This window comes from Brachypodium distachyon, chromosome 4 (genome assembly GCF_000005505.3).
Source record: "Brachypodium distachyon strain Bd21 chromosome 4, Brachypodium_distachyon_v3.0, whole genome shotgun sequence".
NCBI classification, from domain to species: domain Eukaryota; kingdom Viridiplantae; phylum Streptophyta; class Magnoliopsida; order Poales; family Poaceae; genus Brachypodium; species Brachypodium distachyon.
The window spans coordinates 38,488,712-38,504,948 of record NC_016134.3 but is presented as its reverse complement, the minus strand read 5'-3'; positions in this window follow the sequence as shown (position 1 = coordinate 38,504,948).

Sequence of the window (16,237 nt, the reverse complement as noted above, 5' to 3'; positions counted from 1 at the left end):
CGACGGTATTCCTGTGCCGCACCACAAGAGTGGATGACAGCAAAGGCTTCTCCAAGTTAATCTGAACGCAGCGAAGGAACGTGTCGAGGGGAGGCCCGGGCGCCGGCTGGATCAAGGAGACGGCCACCGAGGTGCGAAACTGGCCCAGATCCACAGGCGAAAGCGGTGCCGAGAGGGGAAGGGGGGCCGATTCATCTTGGTCCACAACCAAGTGGGACATGGAATCCACAAAGGAAAGCTGGCCCAATGGAGGGAAGGGGGAAACCTCGACAAGGGCCACAACACGCTGGGCCTCCGCTGCGTGGGCCGCGGCCAAATGGGCTTCAACCACATGAGCAGCAGCAAGCTGGGCCTCGACAGCTTGGGCCGCAAGCGGAGGCAGGCCCCGCATCGGGCTGAGCAACGGAGCCACGGGAAGGGTCCACTCGCCAGAGCACCAGAGGGAAGGTGACGTCTGACAGCCAAGGGAAATCGGGGAGCCAGCAACACTATCCCGCAATCCCGGCACGTGCGAGGCAGGCGGGGACTGGGGGCCAGTTTGACCCCCGAATTCCGGCACGCTCGGCATGGGCGCGGCAGAATCCGGAGCAGAGGGCGGCGACAGTGGCTCCACGACAAGAGGCAAGGCAGGCTCAGAAGAGACAGGAAGGACCTGCTCCCCGACAGGGGGTTCCACATGAAGCGCAGGGGCCCCCACCACAGGCGAACCGTCCACGTGATCGAGGGCAGAGGGCCCCAGCAGGGAAACCGTCGCCGGAGCCAAACACGGAACGACCGGAGGAGTCGGGGGCGGCGGGGGAGACGGCAGCGGAAGCACCGGCCTCCACACCAGGGACTGCGTAGGGGCGTTCTGCGAGCTGTCGCCAGGGTGCCGGCGGTGCCTCGTGCGATGCCGCTTGCGGCGGGCCTGAGCAGGGGGGGGGGGGGGGTCCGAGTCATCCCAATCACTGGGGCGACCGTTGTGCCCACTGTCGCCGTCGTCCCAACGCCCGTCCAGGGAACGCTCCGGACTGATCGCCGGAGAGGCTTCAAGCTCACGCACGCGCACACCAATAGGGTAGGCAAGAAGCGGGACGTTAGATCGGAATCGGCGCCCACGCTGGGGAGCGCGGAGACGACGACCGGAGTCCGGCTCAGTAACCGCGAGGTAGAGCGACGAGGGAAAGGACATCCCCGGCTCCGTCCACACCGACAGCTTGAAAGAACTCATGTCGGAGCGACTCGATGTAGCAAAGTCCGCTTCATCCACCCAGCAAAAGTCCTTCAGAAGCGATTCAGCCGAGCGAAGTTCCCACGCATGGGTGGGGATGCCCCGGAGCTCCACTTCCACCTTGCGATTGAAATTAAGGGGCTGGCATGAGAGTGACGGCTCCACTGACGGACTTTGATGGAGAAGTCGTCTCCATGGAAGCGGCCCGCGCTGAGCACGCGATGCATGCTCCGAGCCGAGTTGAAGATGAAGAGGAACTTCTCAGGGTGGTAAGCCCGAACCGAGACGTCCTCCGACGACAGGGAGAAGACCCGGCGGACAGTAACATCCGCGTCCCAGACCGTAGCAACTCCACGTTCCATGGAACCCACAAGAGCCCGCTGGAGTTCTTCCTCGAGGCGAACCATCTCCGGCGACGGATCCACAATGCAAAGCTTCCCGGGCGGAATCCGCGCCGGTTGCGGGGGGGCGGCGGCCAACGAAACATGCGCGGCGAACGACGCGGCCAGCCCAGGCCCCCGGAGAGGCGAGGGCGCACGCACCACATCGGCCCACGACGAGGGGGACGGCTCACGGGCGGGAACACCCGCACCGGCTCCAGGGCCTCCAGACGGGGGAGGGGGGGGGGGGGGGGGGGAGGGAGCCTGCCGCCCGCCAGCCACCAAGGTGCCAGCCAGACGAGGCGGCGGAGGTGGGAGGCGTTCCGACAGCGGCTTGGCACACTCCCGCGAATGGTGGCGGTCCGATCCACAGAGAAAGCAGCGCGACGGGTTGGGGCAGAAGGCCTTGATGTGGTCATCGCCAAGGCAGTTATAGCACAACCCAGCCATCTCCTTGGGAAGAGGCTGGCGCGGCCGAGCGCACGGCAGGACCAGCTCCGGTCGAGCAACGACGGCTTTCCGGCGTGTCTTGCGGCGCTTGGCCTCAGTCCACTCCCCGACCGCCGGCCCCAGCCGTTCCTTGACTGGGCGCACAGCGGCGGCGGATTCTACGGTGGGAGCCGGCACAACAGCCGGAGACTCTGCCTCCAGGGCGAGGACGCGCCGCGCCTCCGCCCAGCTCGACGAAGGGGGCGGAGGGGTTTGGGAAGCACGCCAAGAGGAAGAGAGACTGTCCTCCGAGCCAGAGTACTCGAGGTCCACCATCTGGGCGTCCATGGGGGAAGGAAGCGTGTATGGAGGCGCAGGACACCGGCGGTGACCCACGGAGGCTGTGGGCGGCGCCGGCCACGCGGCCGACGACGCAGGGGGCGGCGGGGCGGAGCTCACTCAGAGAGAGCCAGCCTCCCCTCTGCTAGCCAACGGAACGGGTTGCAGCTGGACAGTTACAGAGTGCAGAGGAATCTGTTTTTGCTAGGCTTTTTTTACATGCATATTGATATCCTGGCTCGAAGGACATCAATGATCCGCTGGTCTTCGGCTTGAAAGATTTCCTGCGTCTAAGCAGCTTTCATCTTCAGTTTTTTTCTGTAGCATATCCCCCTGTGGCCCTGCGCAAGCCCCAAGGTAGTGCTGGCTCACAGAGTCTCACCCTGCTGAGCAACAGATCGAGCCCCTACTTTTTCCAGTTCCTGATGTTAGGCTAGGATATCATTTGCCGGACTTCCTTATTAAATATCCTTTCATAACTCCTATGCTATTCTACAGTCTGCAAGGGGCAGCAGCAGTTGCATAAGTAGTGACTTGGATCACTGGATTTCCTACACCCGTCCTTCCATTTCATATTTTCATATACACTGCTTTCTCACTGCCGCGTGGGTCTAACCATGGGCGGAGCCAGAACTTGGGCAGAGCCTGGGCAAGATTTAGATAAACTGACGAGGACACGAGATGGGTTTTCCATTGTTTTGACTGAACCCCGGATTGATTTTGCCCGGGCTAACAAGGATACGGGGTGGTTTTCTCCAATTTTGACTAACTGTGACTACACTAAGCGGAGCCAGTGAGTCCGGGCAATTGCCCAGGGGGCCGGGCGGTGCCTCCGCCCATGGGTCTAACCCTGTCGCCTGCCTCCCACGTGTTTTTTTTTTGACAGCTCCTCCCACGTGTTTCATCCTCGCTCATTTTCCTTGAAAGCAAGATAATATTCTCATGCAACAAAATAACTTTAAGGCTCTATGCAGAGACTCGGGAAACACCCTCCTTTTTAAAGGAAAAAAAAACAAGATACTTTTCCAAAGAGCCGAAATCTTCAAATCTGACATTTAGAACTAGTGCTAGGGGTGGGCATATTAAGCAGAACCGGGCCGAACCTGATTAGATTCAAATCTATAATTTTGGTACCTAATTAATTCTCAACTCTAAAAGACTGAATTTCGTACGGTCCATTTGTTTCTTACCAGTAAACCGAAACCAACGCATGTCGTAGCCCAGCCCAACAACAACTAGTTAAAATACCTGTGGGAAAACCCACTCAATCGATCGATCCCTTTGTCCCGTCTCCAAAAAGCCAGACAGATCTCACTAGAAACCTAACCACCGCAACTTGCCAGCCGATGCCAACTATTTGGTCGATCAGTCCCAACTTGAGCACCTTCGTTTCTCTCCTATGTTTCACTCTGATCTTCTCTCTAGCTCACTCTTCCGGGGAGACTTTTTAAGAACCGGATTTTGAAGAAAAAACGGAACGGTTCAGTTCGGTTAAACCGAATGCCCAACCCTAACAAGTTTGGCCCCAACAGAGTCAAAGAGAAGATGTTAAATTGGTTTATGCTGCTTATTACTAGGAACGCACCCTACGGGTTTATTCATAGAGTACTTCTTTCCACAAATATTGTCTCGATCTGGTCATGATTTTGTTTTGACGAACCAACTAGAGAAATACATGAATGAATTTTAGGTGGTACATATATTGAGTTTTCAAACGAGGAGTAAAAGGATGAGGAATACTTCCAGAGTTAACAACATCATAGAGAAATCCTTTATTCTCCATTATTACTTAAAAAGTGTTATTCCTTAATTGGCACTATTTTTGTTTGACTATATAATGACTTATCTATATATACATTTGTTCGATTGTGCGCAGTATGTAATAGGTTGCTTTTCCACATGCGAGAACGTCACACTCGAGAATGGCTTGTGCTCTGGAGCTGGCTGCTGCCAAGCCGGCTGCTGCCAAGCCGATGTGCCAAAAGACTGAAGCGACCGCCCCGTACAAGAGTTCGATCTCTGTGCTTTAGTGCTAGTACCTGGATCGACTCACTAGCACACACAGTTTCAAAATGTAATATCATAGAACAAAAGTCTCAATATTATAACGTTTCATCCAGAATATAAGAGGGTACTTACAACTCGCATAACCTCACGGGTTAGCTGGAAATAAAACAACTGTTTAGCAGCGGAAAGCGAAAGATACAAGGGCACATCAACACCACGGTGAGAGCGTGTTCGAATGTAGGCCCGTAACCCAAACAAGTAGAACGTACATCTTACTCATCGTCGGAGCTTCCTGCATCATTAAAAGATGCAGCCACTAGGGTCAATACATTGAATGTATTGGCAAGATTCACTAGGAATTATATCAGAACCTACCAAGTATATGCAGTATTTGGCAAGGTAGAGTTCAGGCTGTTTGCGTGGAAGCAGAACCTAAATTACCCTACTACAAAGGAATGTTATAATAATGTTAACTAATGGACACGGGGTAGACACACCCATGCTCCTATTAACCTAGAGTACATTGAAGTGGATTCTTCAAGTGCTCCTACCCTGTTCAAACCATTCATTTTATTTAAGAAATTGGAATGAGTGAGACTTTCCTTACAGCTCCACATCTAGTTGCTCAAATTGTCCGTTGCCGGGGACACGGCTAAGTACTTAGTTTTGACGCTCTCGAGAGTTTGTACACATTCCCCACAAGAAACCGACGTGTTAATCCCTTGCTGTCCTCAGGGTAGAGTAGCAACGGCATCGATTACGAGATTTTCAGAGGTAATTCCCTAAACCACGAGAGAATCACGCTCCCCCTACACGGCTACCTCAGTACAATTCCTCGGGTCTAGGTTCATACAACTTACTCTTGTCTCGCCAGAGCCCATATAGCATTGTGGTTGTACTAGAAGCTTCTAAATAGGAAACTAGTCCAGTCTCAGTTACCCCAGGTGGCATTCCACATTTGCAACGTAGGCGCTCTCCGAATCCACGGGAGAGACGTCCATGGACGATCCATTCCTGAATCCACAGGAACTCGACTCAGAGGGAGCCATTTCTCCTGACGCCGCTAATTCTCAAAATCCTCAAAGCAGCCCACCCAGGATGGTTCATTGAATTAGTTGTTTTGCCTTACATCTAACAAAACATTTCATATAGCCAAAGGCATAACAATATCATAATGTAGTTATTTCCCCCACAATAATACCATAACTTAGCATTCAACTACAATCGATGACAATTTGGTAGCAAGGTAATGGCGAGGGTAAACTATACTACCTGGGATTTATAGCTAGCATAGAGGTACGAGTAATAGTCCTATCAATGCCTCTCTACCAACAACACTAATGCATAAGTATTTTAAAACAACAATAATAATGGGATATGATCAAAGTGAACTTGCCTTGTCCAAGGTTGTGATAGTTTTCGCACTCTTCGCAACAACAAGAAATACACTCCACACAATCTAAAATAAAAGAAACACACACAATAAACACAACATTCAACAAAAACCATGCCATGATGCATATGCCAAGATGATGCACACAAAGGTTACTTCTAACGTACAAGGTTTCGTTTCTGTTTTGAAAAAGCTCTCAAAATATTTGTACAGATTATACAACATCAAAGTGGTAATTAATATGCATAATACATGAATAGGGTTTAAAACAAAAGATTGTGCGGCTTTTGCAACATAGAGCAATATTTAACTTGTATGCCATGATTATACACAAGATAATTTCTTTTCTGGTCCTAATGGACAGAGAACAAGTTTAAATAATTTTACAGCAAGATAACATGCCCAAAACTATTTTGAAACAATTCATTTGAAATTTGAACCATAAACCACCATTCTGTAAATAGCTACTGTCTAAGTTATTCAAAACTGAAAATAAACAGTGCTAAAATATTCTACACGTTGAGACGATTCCAGAAAGGTGTGGATCGTAAATTTTGGACAAACGGTTTAAAAGATATGAGGTTTTGAAATTGTAGGGGCTTTTCTGCAAAATTGCATTATCCAAATTGGCCGAAATAAAATAAAACAAAAGCCCTGCCACGTGGCAGCGCGGGACTGGCCGGTTTCTAGGGTTCCGGCCGGCGGACGAGCTCGCCGGCGGCGGCGCAGCGGCGGGCGGCGCACGGGAGCGGGGCGGAGCACGGGCAGCAGCGGGGGCGAGCGGCGCGGGCGGCGCGGGGCGCAGGACGCGGCGGGTGCGCGGGCGCGGGCAGGCGGCGCGAGCAGGTCGCGCGGGCGCGCGGCAAGCGGCGGGGGCGGCGCGCGCGGGCGGCACGGTGGGGGGGCTCGAGCGGAGCGCGGGTGGGGGCGGAGCACGGGCGGCGGCCGGCGTTGGGGAAGACGGCCGGCGCGGGCGGCCGGAGGCGGCGGCGGCGGCGGCCAAACGCAAAGGCGAGCGCGTCATGGCGTTCGGGACGGGGAGAGGAGAGAGGCTAGGGGAGTGGCGCGGGAAGAACCTCACCGGAACGGCGGCCAAACGCGAAGAACGGCGGTGGCAGCAACGAACTCCGGCGAGCAATTACTTTCTAACCGGTGCGAAATTGGACGTGGGGTTTGGGGGAAGTGGAGGAGAAAAGCGAGGCCTTCGGGGTGACGCGCAAGGATTTGGAGGTGGAGTCGTGGGCAGTTCGCGGGCGTGCGTGGCCGGATTTTTCGGACGGAGGTTGAAGATGACGCGTGGGTCCCACCGGTCAGTGAGGGTGGCCGGCTCGGGCTGGGCGGAGCCGGTCCGGTTTGGTCCGGTTTGACCGGGTCGGTCCGGTTCGGCTGGTTCGGTCGGTTTTTCCTTTTCTTTTATCTATTTTCTGTTTTTGAACCTCAAAATTGATTCGGAGCTCCAAATCACTCCAAATAAAATGCAACAAAATTTGTAAAATCATATTTTCATATGATCTAACTTTTCGAACAAGAATTTCCTCAAAATAAAATACTTAAAATACATTTGCCTATAAAATGGCTTTTAGGGCCCTTAGGTTATCAAAACAAATTATTTTTCAAAACACTTTCAAAAGCCAATTATGGGATAGCTCTATATATGCATTGAACCCCTTTTTACCACAATACCCTCATGGGTTAAAATGCAAATACTCAAAGGCAAGATCAACGACCAAAATCAAATAAAGGCGTTTTTGCAAAAAGGGTTTTCTGGCAAACTTTAGGGTTTTGAAAGTGATCAAATGCAAGGGTGGCATGATGCTTATGATATGCAATGCATATGAAGAATTTTGAAAATTGGGATGTTACAAAGACATACGGTATTATTCTGGCTATTTCAACCCAAACTACAACACCACTAAAATATGGCAATACAGCCGTTGCAGCTACATGGCACTGATGGAGAAAGAAGCTTTCACTTTCAACACCAGCTATGTTAAATCCACAGTGTTCTATGATGTATACAAAGGGGTAGTTCCTCTAGTCCTTAACTGGGAAATAAGACCGTGGACTTGCGAGGTAGCCAAGAAGAACATGAGTTCCTATGTGGCTAATTTTTTTTTCAATAATACGATTTTTTTAATCATTTTCAAAAATAATATGCGTTTTTCAAAATTTTCAAAAATAATGCGGCCTCGGCCGGGGCGAGGCTGATTGGGCCCAGTTGGCCTCGGCCAGGCCGACTGCAGCCCACCTGCTCGCAGGCTGCCTGACTGGCGCCCCAGTCGGCTTGGGCCAGGCCAACTGGGCTTTCGGCTTCGCCTGGGCCGCCTGAAGCCGACCGCGCGCGGGCCCGCCTTCTTTTCCCTTTTCCTTTTATTCCCTCCCTTCTTCCTCCCCAGGCCGAGCCCAAGCAGCCCAGCGCCGAGCTTCCCTTCTGTTCTTCCTCTTCTCTTCTTCCTCCTCAAAAATGCCCCCAATTTGTAGCCAAAATTAGTGAGTTTTGTTCCCGTTTAACCCACAAAACTGCATCCCCTTGCTATTTAGCACCCAATGACACCTTGATCTACTCTTTTTGTTGAACATTTTGAGCTAATTTCGTGTTCCTAAGTTGGGGCCATGGTGGTGGTTTGGAGGAGTTTGGAGGTGGTGGTGGTGCTCATCCGGTGACAGTGAGGCTGCTCGAGGTTGGGGTTCACACGCTTCAAGGGTAAATCCTAATTTCTCACGTATTTATCCTATAATGTATATGTTTATGAGGATACGTGTGTATGTATATATAGAAGTATGTTTTAGCGTTTGGTAGTGCTCATTATTTTGGACAACTGTTAATGTCGTACTGCTTTAGTATTTGATGCGTCTAAATATTATGGCCGGTAGTAATATGTTTTGATAGAATAGATTTTTTTTGATGCCGTACTGCTCAGTATTTGACGCGTATTAATATTTTTAATATGACGTACTGCTTAGTATTTGACGCGTATTAATATTTTTAATATGCCGTACTGCTCAGTATTTGACGCGTATTAATATTTTTAATATGACGTACTGCTTAGTATTTGACGCGTATTAATATTTTTAATATGCCGTACTGCTTAGTATTTGACACGTATTAATATTTTTAATATGCCGTACTGCTTAGTATTAGACGGTCTTAATATTTTTTATATGCCGTACTGCTTAGTATTTGACGCGTATTAATATTTTTTATATTCCGTAGTGCTTAGTATTAGACGCGTGTAAACATTTTTTATATGCCGTAGTGCTTAGTATTAGACGCGTCTAAACATTTTTTTATATGCCGTACTGCTTAGTATTTGACGCGTCTAAACATTTTTTATATTTCGTACTGCTTAGTATTTGACGCGTCTAAACATTTTTTTAGGCATCAGAGATGTACGGTGTAGTGAAGTTTGTTTTTTACGACGGTTCCGGTACTGTCTTAACCACCGAGCACGGAGGTGATCTGAGTCAGTTTAAGTATGTGGAGTTGGATCTAACGGCCCCTCAAACATGGACGTTTAGTCAGCTGCAGGAATGGTTGGTAGGATGTTTAGCACTCAATCCTGAAACATACACCGTCCGTGTGCAAGCATTGTGGACCAAGTCAAGTTCAAATATATTCTGGGTTTTGAAGCCGATAGACCGGACATCAAAGTGGGTGCGCTGGTTAGAAAGTTGCGAGAAAAGGGGAACTACACCTGTCGCCTTAATCCAGGTTGTCGCTCATGAGACCAATCCAGCTGAAGGCGAGGGTGAATCAAGTTATGACTTGTCCAATGCAAACTCTGTGTCAAATGCTGGAGGTGGTGGTTATGAATCAGGCCAGAGCTCCGAGGCAGTAGGAGAGGATGAGTACACTGGCGAGGCAGATGCGGACGAAGAAGATGGTCACTTGCAGAACGAGATGGAGGATGAAGACACAGATGGTCGTAGTTCTTATGACGATAAGTCTCATGAGTCGGACGAAGAGGAGGTGCCGATTCCTGCATCATGGAATCAGCACTTCTCTTCAGCTATGACCGTGAACGATGGGCATGACTCTGCAGAGCAATATCATCAGAACAACATTGCGAAGGGTGCCAGATTTCCTGACAAGAAACATCTGCAGGATGCCATAGTTGCTTGGGCAATGTCCACGCAAAGGGTTTTGAAAACAACAGTCTCTTCACAAAAATATCTGACAATGGAGTGCGAACAAATAGATTGTCCCAGGAGGGTGCATGGCTATGTTCCTAAGTATGACATAGATTAGGTTGTGAGTGACTTGGTGTTGGACACATGTGTCATTTCCAGTATCCCTCAAGACCATCGTAATCTCTCGTCGACGCTTCTTGCTCGGTTGCTTTACACGGAGATAGTGGAGAGCAAAGCAATGGAAGTGAAGGCCATCATGCATAAGGTCAGGGTAAGGTTTAAGTACAACATTTCGTATGGCAAGGCTTGGAGGGCTAAGCAGAGGGCTCTTGAGGAAATATTTGGTTCGTTTTTCGACTCGTACGACTCTGTTGTCCGCCTCCTCCATACACTGCAAGCCCGTAATCCAGGCACCTATGTCGACATCCAACACTTCCTGCACCCAGAGTATCCAACTGTGAGGGTGCTGCAACGACTGTTCTTCACTTTCGGTGTATGCGTCCAAGTTTTCCATCATTGTCGACCGATGTTATGCGTAGATGGCACTTTTCTCATTGGCAAATACAGGGGGCAGATCTTGACCGCCATTGGTCAAGACGGCAACAATCAAATCGTTCCGCTTGCATTTGGTTTCGTGGAGGGTGAGAACACTGAAAGTTGGTTATGGTTTTTCAGGCAGCTCAAGAGAGCAGTTGTGCATGATAAGCCAAATGTGTGCATCCTTCATGACAGACATGCAAGCATACTCAGTGCGATAAGGACACTGACAAACCCTGGGCCTGATGAACAGACTCCATGGCAGGACATGCAGAGTCGTTGGTGCATGCGGCATTTGGGGGCCAACTTCTTCTCGCAGTTCAGGAACAAGTCACTTATGAATTTATTCAAGAAACTCTGCAAACAGAACCAACAATGGAAGTACACTAGGATACGTGGTTATCTTGATGAGTTCACGAAGAAACATGTTAGGGAGAGGACAACGGCACGAAACGCAGCGGTAGCAGCACATGTAGCAGCAATGATTGCACAGACAGCAGTTGGAACAGGACCATTGAGGAAGAACCTGTTGGGCTTTGTGACTTGCCAGGGTTTGACCCACCCGGCACTAGGAGAAGGGTTGGAAGGCAGATTAAAAAATTTCAGCAGTGGATAGAGCACGAGCCTCTGGAGCGGTGGTCTTTGCTGCACGACACACATGGCGCTAGGTACGGCGTCATGACTACTATCTGGCAGAAACATACAACTTTGTCCTGAGGGGAAATAGGGCTGTACCACTTACAGCCATCGTCGAGGGTATTTTCCATGGCAAGGTGAAGTATTTCAGAGAAAGACGCCAGAGAGCTGAAATGCATATCATGAACAACCCAAATACACCGTACGGTGAAAAGATTATGAAGTACATGGGTGAGAAGATGGAAAAAGTTAGGTCTCATACTGTCGTTGTCATTGGTAATCAAGAACACAGGTTTGAGGTGCGCTTGCCAACTAACAAGTTCGGCGTTGGAAGTGAATTGAGGACACATGAGGTGAAGATTGGAAATGAAGCGTGGCCAACGTGTGAGTGCACCTGCAACAAACCAAAGTTGCTTCACCTTCCTTGCTCACATGTACTTGCTGCTTGCGGGCAGCTAGGGATGGACGCAATCTCATTTGTGTCTCCCTATTACCTGAAAGAGTCTGTGCTTAGCACATGGACGGGTGAGATGCTAGGGTTTCGTGCAATGGGCAATTTCAACAAGGTAACCCCTGGTGAAATGGGTACATCCCTGACCCCGGGCTACTGCGGACAGGCACAGGCAGACACCCGTCCAGGCGCATCCGAAATGATATGGATGAATCTGAAGCCGGAGGACCGTCACGACAATGTTTTCTATGCAACCATTTTGGCCACAGGGACACTTATTGTCCAACTTTCGGTACTGGTGGAGCTACTCCCCGTGGAAGAGGGAGACGTGGACGACGAGGGAGAGAAAGAAACTAGGCTTATCATGCATATGTGAAACTATGTGTTAATTTGTACCTTATGTTTTAATTTGTACTATATGAGAAACTATGTATTAATTTGTACTCTGTGAAACTAAGTTTTAATTTGTACTCTATGTGGAACTAAGTTTTATTTTGTACTCTGTGAAACTAAGTGTTAATTTGTGCCCTATGTTTTAATTTGTACTCTGTGTGGAACTGTGTGTTAATTTTTACGCTTTGTTCAACTATGTTTTAATATGCACTTTCGGTTTAACTATGCTTAACTTTAATTTGTATGTCTAACTATGTTTATAAATGTTGCAGGTACAAAATGGAGAGAGTATCATTGCTATCTCCAGAGATTGAGAGTAAGCATCGGGCTGCTCAATTGGTGGCGCATCCTGAGAGTGTCGAGCCCCTTGTCACGCGCAGTCCTAAGGAAAATTGGATGATACACCCTGCCTGGATTGAGCGGTATTTATTCAACCATCCCTTGCATGTCCATTTTATTTATTTATCACTTGCATATACATTTTATTCAATCATCCCTTGCATTTACATTTTATTTATTCATCCCTTGCATGTCGATTTTATTTATTCATCTCTTGCATGTCCATTTTATTTATGCAGTTTGAAGTGGGCTGGCCTTTTACCTTTCGCATGACTTGTTGAGGCAACTCGTGCGGAAATGGTAGAGGGCGAGCGACGAGGCTTCAACTCTACATGGCTACAAATTGACCACTCGCTACTGAGCTGCTTAGTGGACAGATGGAGGCCTGAGACACACACGTTTCACTTTCGCTGGGGAGAGATGGCTCCTACTCTCCAGGATGTGTCGATGCTGCTGGGACTACCATTGGTGGGTGATCCCATAGGACCGTTGCAGGCACCAGCTGATTGGCAGGAGGGTATGGCACTACGCTTTCAAGGTATGTGTTAATTCATGCCCTGTATTCTAATTTGTACTCTATGTGGAATTATGTGTTAATTTGTGCCCTATGTTTTCAAGGTATTCTTGCCGGAGCTGGGCCACTCACCTCGGAGGCTCACGGACCTAAGCTAGATTGGTTGCTCAATTACCAGGTTAGATCGATGTGTTTTAAGTTAATATCTCTAAGAGCATACCTCATATACTTGCATGGGTTTACTAACACCTGGTTTTTGTTGCATGCAGATTCAGAAGTTTGGGTATCCAGAGACCCAAAGGACTGAGCCTCAGATCACTCGGAGCCTTGAGGCATATATAATGTGGCTTCTCGGGAAGGTGATGTTCACCGAGAACCACGTCACCACCATTAGTGCACGCTACATCCCTATTGCAGTGGAGATCGCGAATGCAACTTGTGGTGATGACATCACACAGAGGAGTTGGGGTTCGGCCATCTTAGCGGCTACGTACCGAGGTATGTGCAACGCTTGCCAGCTTGCGTCGCCCAAGTCAGCCCTGCTTGGATGTCCTTTATTGTTGCAGCTCTGGTCGTGGGAGAGGTTTTCTATCGGCCGACCAGACGTTACGGGTGATCACCCTAACCATGAGCAGGAGTTGTTTGACTTAGAACACATCAACCTGCCTACTTTCGCGACAATTTGGACACGTAGCAAGGTATGTCGAATGTGAAATTCATACATTAGTTTACATAAACCATGAATGAAGCTAACTTCTTTTTTTTACAAAGACGCTTTGCACACGATTAGGTCAGGAATTGCTACCCATCATTCAACGAGCAGTTCGACGTGTTGCACTCTGAGGCGGTTGTCTGGGAGCCGTACACACAGGACACCATCGAGGATAGATACACTGGCGGGATGTCCACGGTCTGCACGAGAGATTACGCTTATTGGATGACAAAATCAAAGATCATCTTCGACGTCTGCGTGGAGGAGATGGCCCAGCAGAGGGTCACGAGGCAGTTTGGGGCACGCCAGTTGGTCGTTCCTCCACCGACGGAGGATCCACTTCCACAGATCGTCCACGGGTATGTGCAGTTCTCCAATTTATGATTGTCGTCTAGAATTGTCCATAATTTAATTGATCAACTTTCTATTGCAATCTCAGGTTTACCAGGAAGGGAAGTACCAGGACCCAGATTCAGTGGCTGCAGAGGGTTCAGTCATACGTCACAGAGTGGGAGACTGCGACGACACGGGTTTGGCCATTGGCGGCCTTTGATCTCGATCTATTCAACGGATATTTGCAGAGGTACATGACAGCTACCCGATTGAGCATCATTCAGCACTCTCACCCCCAGGAGATAGCCGAGCCGAGTTTGCAAGATATGTACCCTAGCCAGTCTACTTCAGGCTCTAGACAGCACGCGGTAAGTATCTTCTCTTAACATAATGCATGTGTTTGTTACGTAATTTGCCATATATATGTAATACTCTTCGTGACAATTGCAGGCTCAGTTGACACAGGATTTACAGGCTGAGTTCGCTGCGTATGGACGTTCGCTTTTGACCGGTCCACTTCTACTACCACGGGAGCCGCACCAGTCCCGGCTTAGATGAATGGAGGAGAAGCTACGCTCTGTTTACGCGGCTATCACGTGCACCCGCACTTCGGACGTCGTTCACCACCAGGCATCCGTACGGCCCCCTCGTCACTCCACGCACCAGCAGCGGCCACATCAGCAGGAAGCACCGCACCCTCGACACCACCCGCGTCCACGTCTACCAGAGTAGTCGACGCCCAGGCCACCTCCTCCTGAGCAGGCCAGAGGTTCGTCGTGGCACCAGCCGCAGTCTTCTTTCGACTATTGGCACCAGCAGCAGCCCTCTTTTGAGGCTGGAGGTTCGGCGTGGCAGCACCAGCAGTGTCCCAGGAAGAACTTCGAGTTTCGTCCACAGACCCAGCCACAGGGTATGTATATTTCTATCTATTGTGTTCATTACCATGACTGCTACGCAATTGTAATGCAAAGTACTTTCCCACATGCAGGAGCCTACGGGCATCAGTCGTCGTTGTCCGAACCCTCGTGGGGTAGTGAGCAGGATCACGCTCAATGAGAGGACTATTCTGTCCAACACAACTGGATGTTCAGTACTCCGCCACCAGACCCCACACAGGAGGATTCCTATGCTGGCTCGGAAGCTATTGTTGTATGAGAATTCTGCATACGGCAGGTTGTCATCCCAACTGGATCCATAATCTAGAGCGCAGGCTCTCAACATATCTTCAAGAATCTGATTAACCTTCTCGGTATGTCCATCTGTCTGCGGATGAAAAGCTATGCTGAATTCTAGTCTCGTTCCTAGAGACTCATGTAGTTGTCCCCAAAATCTTGAGGTAAACTGGGTACCTCTATCTGAAACTATTTCCTTGGGTACTCCATGTAAACACACTATTCTGGAAATGTAGCGTTTCGCTAACTGTGCGCTGGTGTAAGTGGTCTTTACTGGTATGAAGTGGGCAACCTTGGTCAAACGATCAACCACTACCCAAATGGAATCATATCCCGATCTGGTCCTTGGTAAACCGGTGATAAAGTCCATGCCTACTTTATCCCATTTCCAGTCCGGTATTGGCAATGGTCATAGTAATCCTGCTGGCTTCTGGTGTTCTGCCTTAACTCTGCTGCACACGTCACACAAGGCAATGAACTCTGCGATGTCTCGCTTCAATCCGGACCACCAAAATGTTTCCTTGAGGTGCATGTACATCTTCGTGTTCCCAGGGTGGATTGAGTACGGTGAGTCATGGGCTTCTTGTAAAATCAGCTTTCTGATTTCCGGATTCTGCGGTACGCAAATGCGTTTTCCGAACCATATGGTTCCTTGGTCATCCTCACGAAAATCCTTTGCTTTCTTGGCAACCATATTCTCTTTTATCTCATTTATTTCAGAGTCGCCCTTCTGTGCTTCTCTGATCCTATCCAGCAACGTGGGCTGTACTTCCAAAGTGGCCAGATATCCTTCAGGCATTATCTCAAGTCTCAAGTCCTTGAACTGTTTGCACAACTCTGGCGGTAACTCTCCAGCTGTCAGTCCATTTATATAGCCCTTGCGGCTCAAAGCGTCGGCTACAACGTTAGCCTTGCCGGGATGGTATTGCAGACTCAGGTCATAATCCTTTATCAGTTCTAACCATCTCCGCTGTCTCAGATTCAACTCCTTTTGGGTGAATATATATATTTCAGGCTCTTATGATCCGTGAACAACTCACAGTGCTTCCCCATCAGGTAGTGTCTCCAAGTCTTCAAGGCGTGCACTACTGATGCTAACTCAAAATCGTGCGTGGGATAGTTGCCTTCGTGGCTCTTTAGTTGCCGCGAAGCGTACGCTACAACTCTTCCATTCTGCATCAATACTCCTCCCAAATCTTGACATGAAGCGTCGCAATAAACTTGAAAGTTCTCTTGCAGGTTTGGTAACACAAGAATAGGT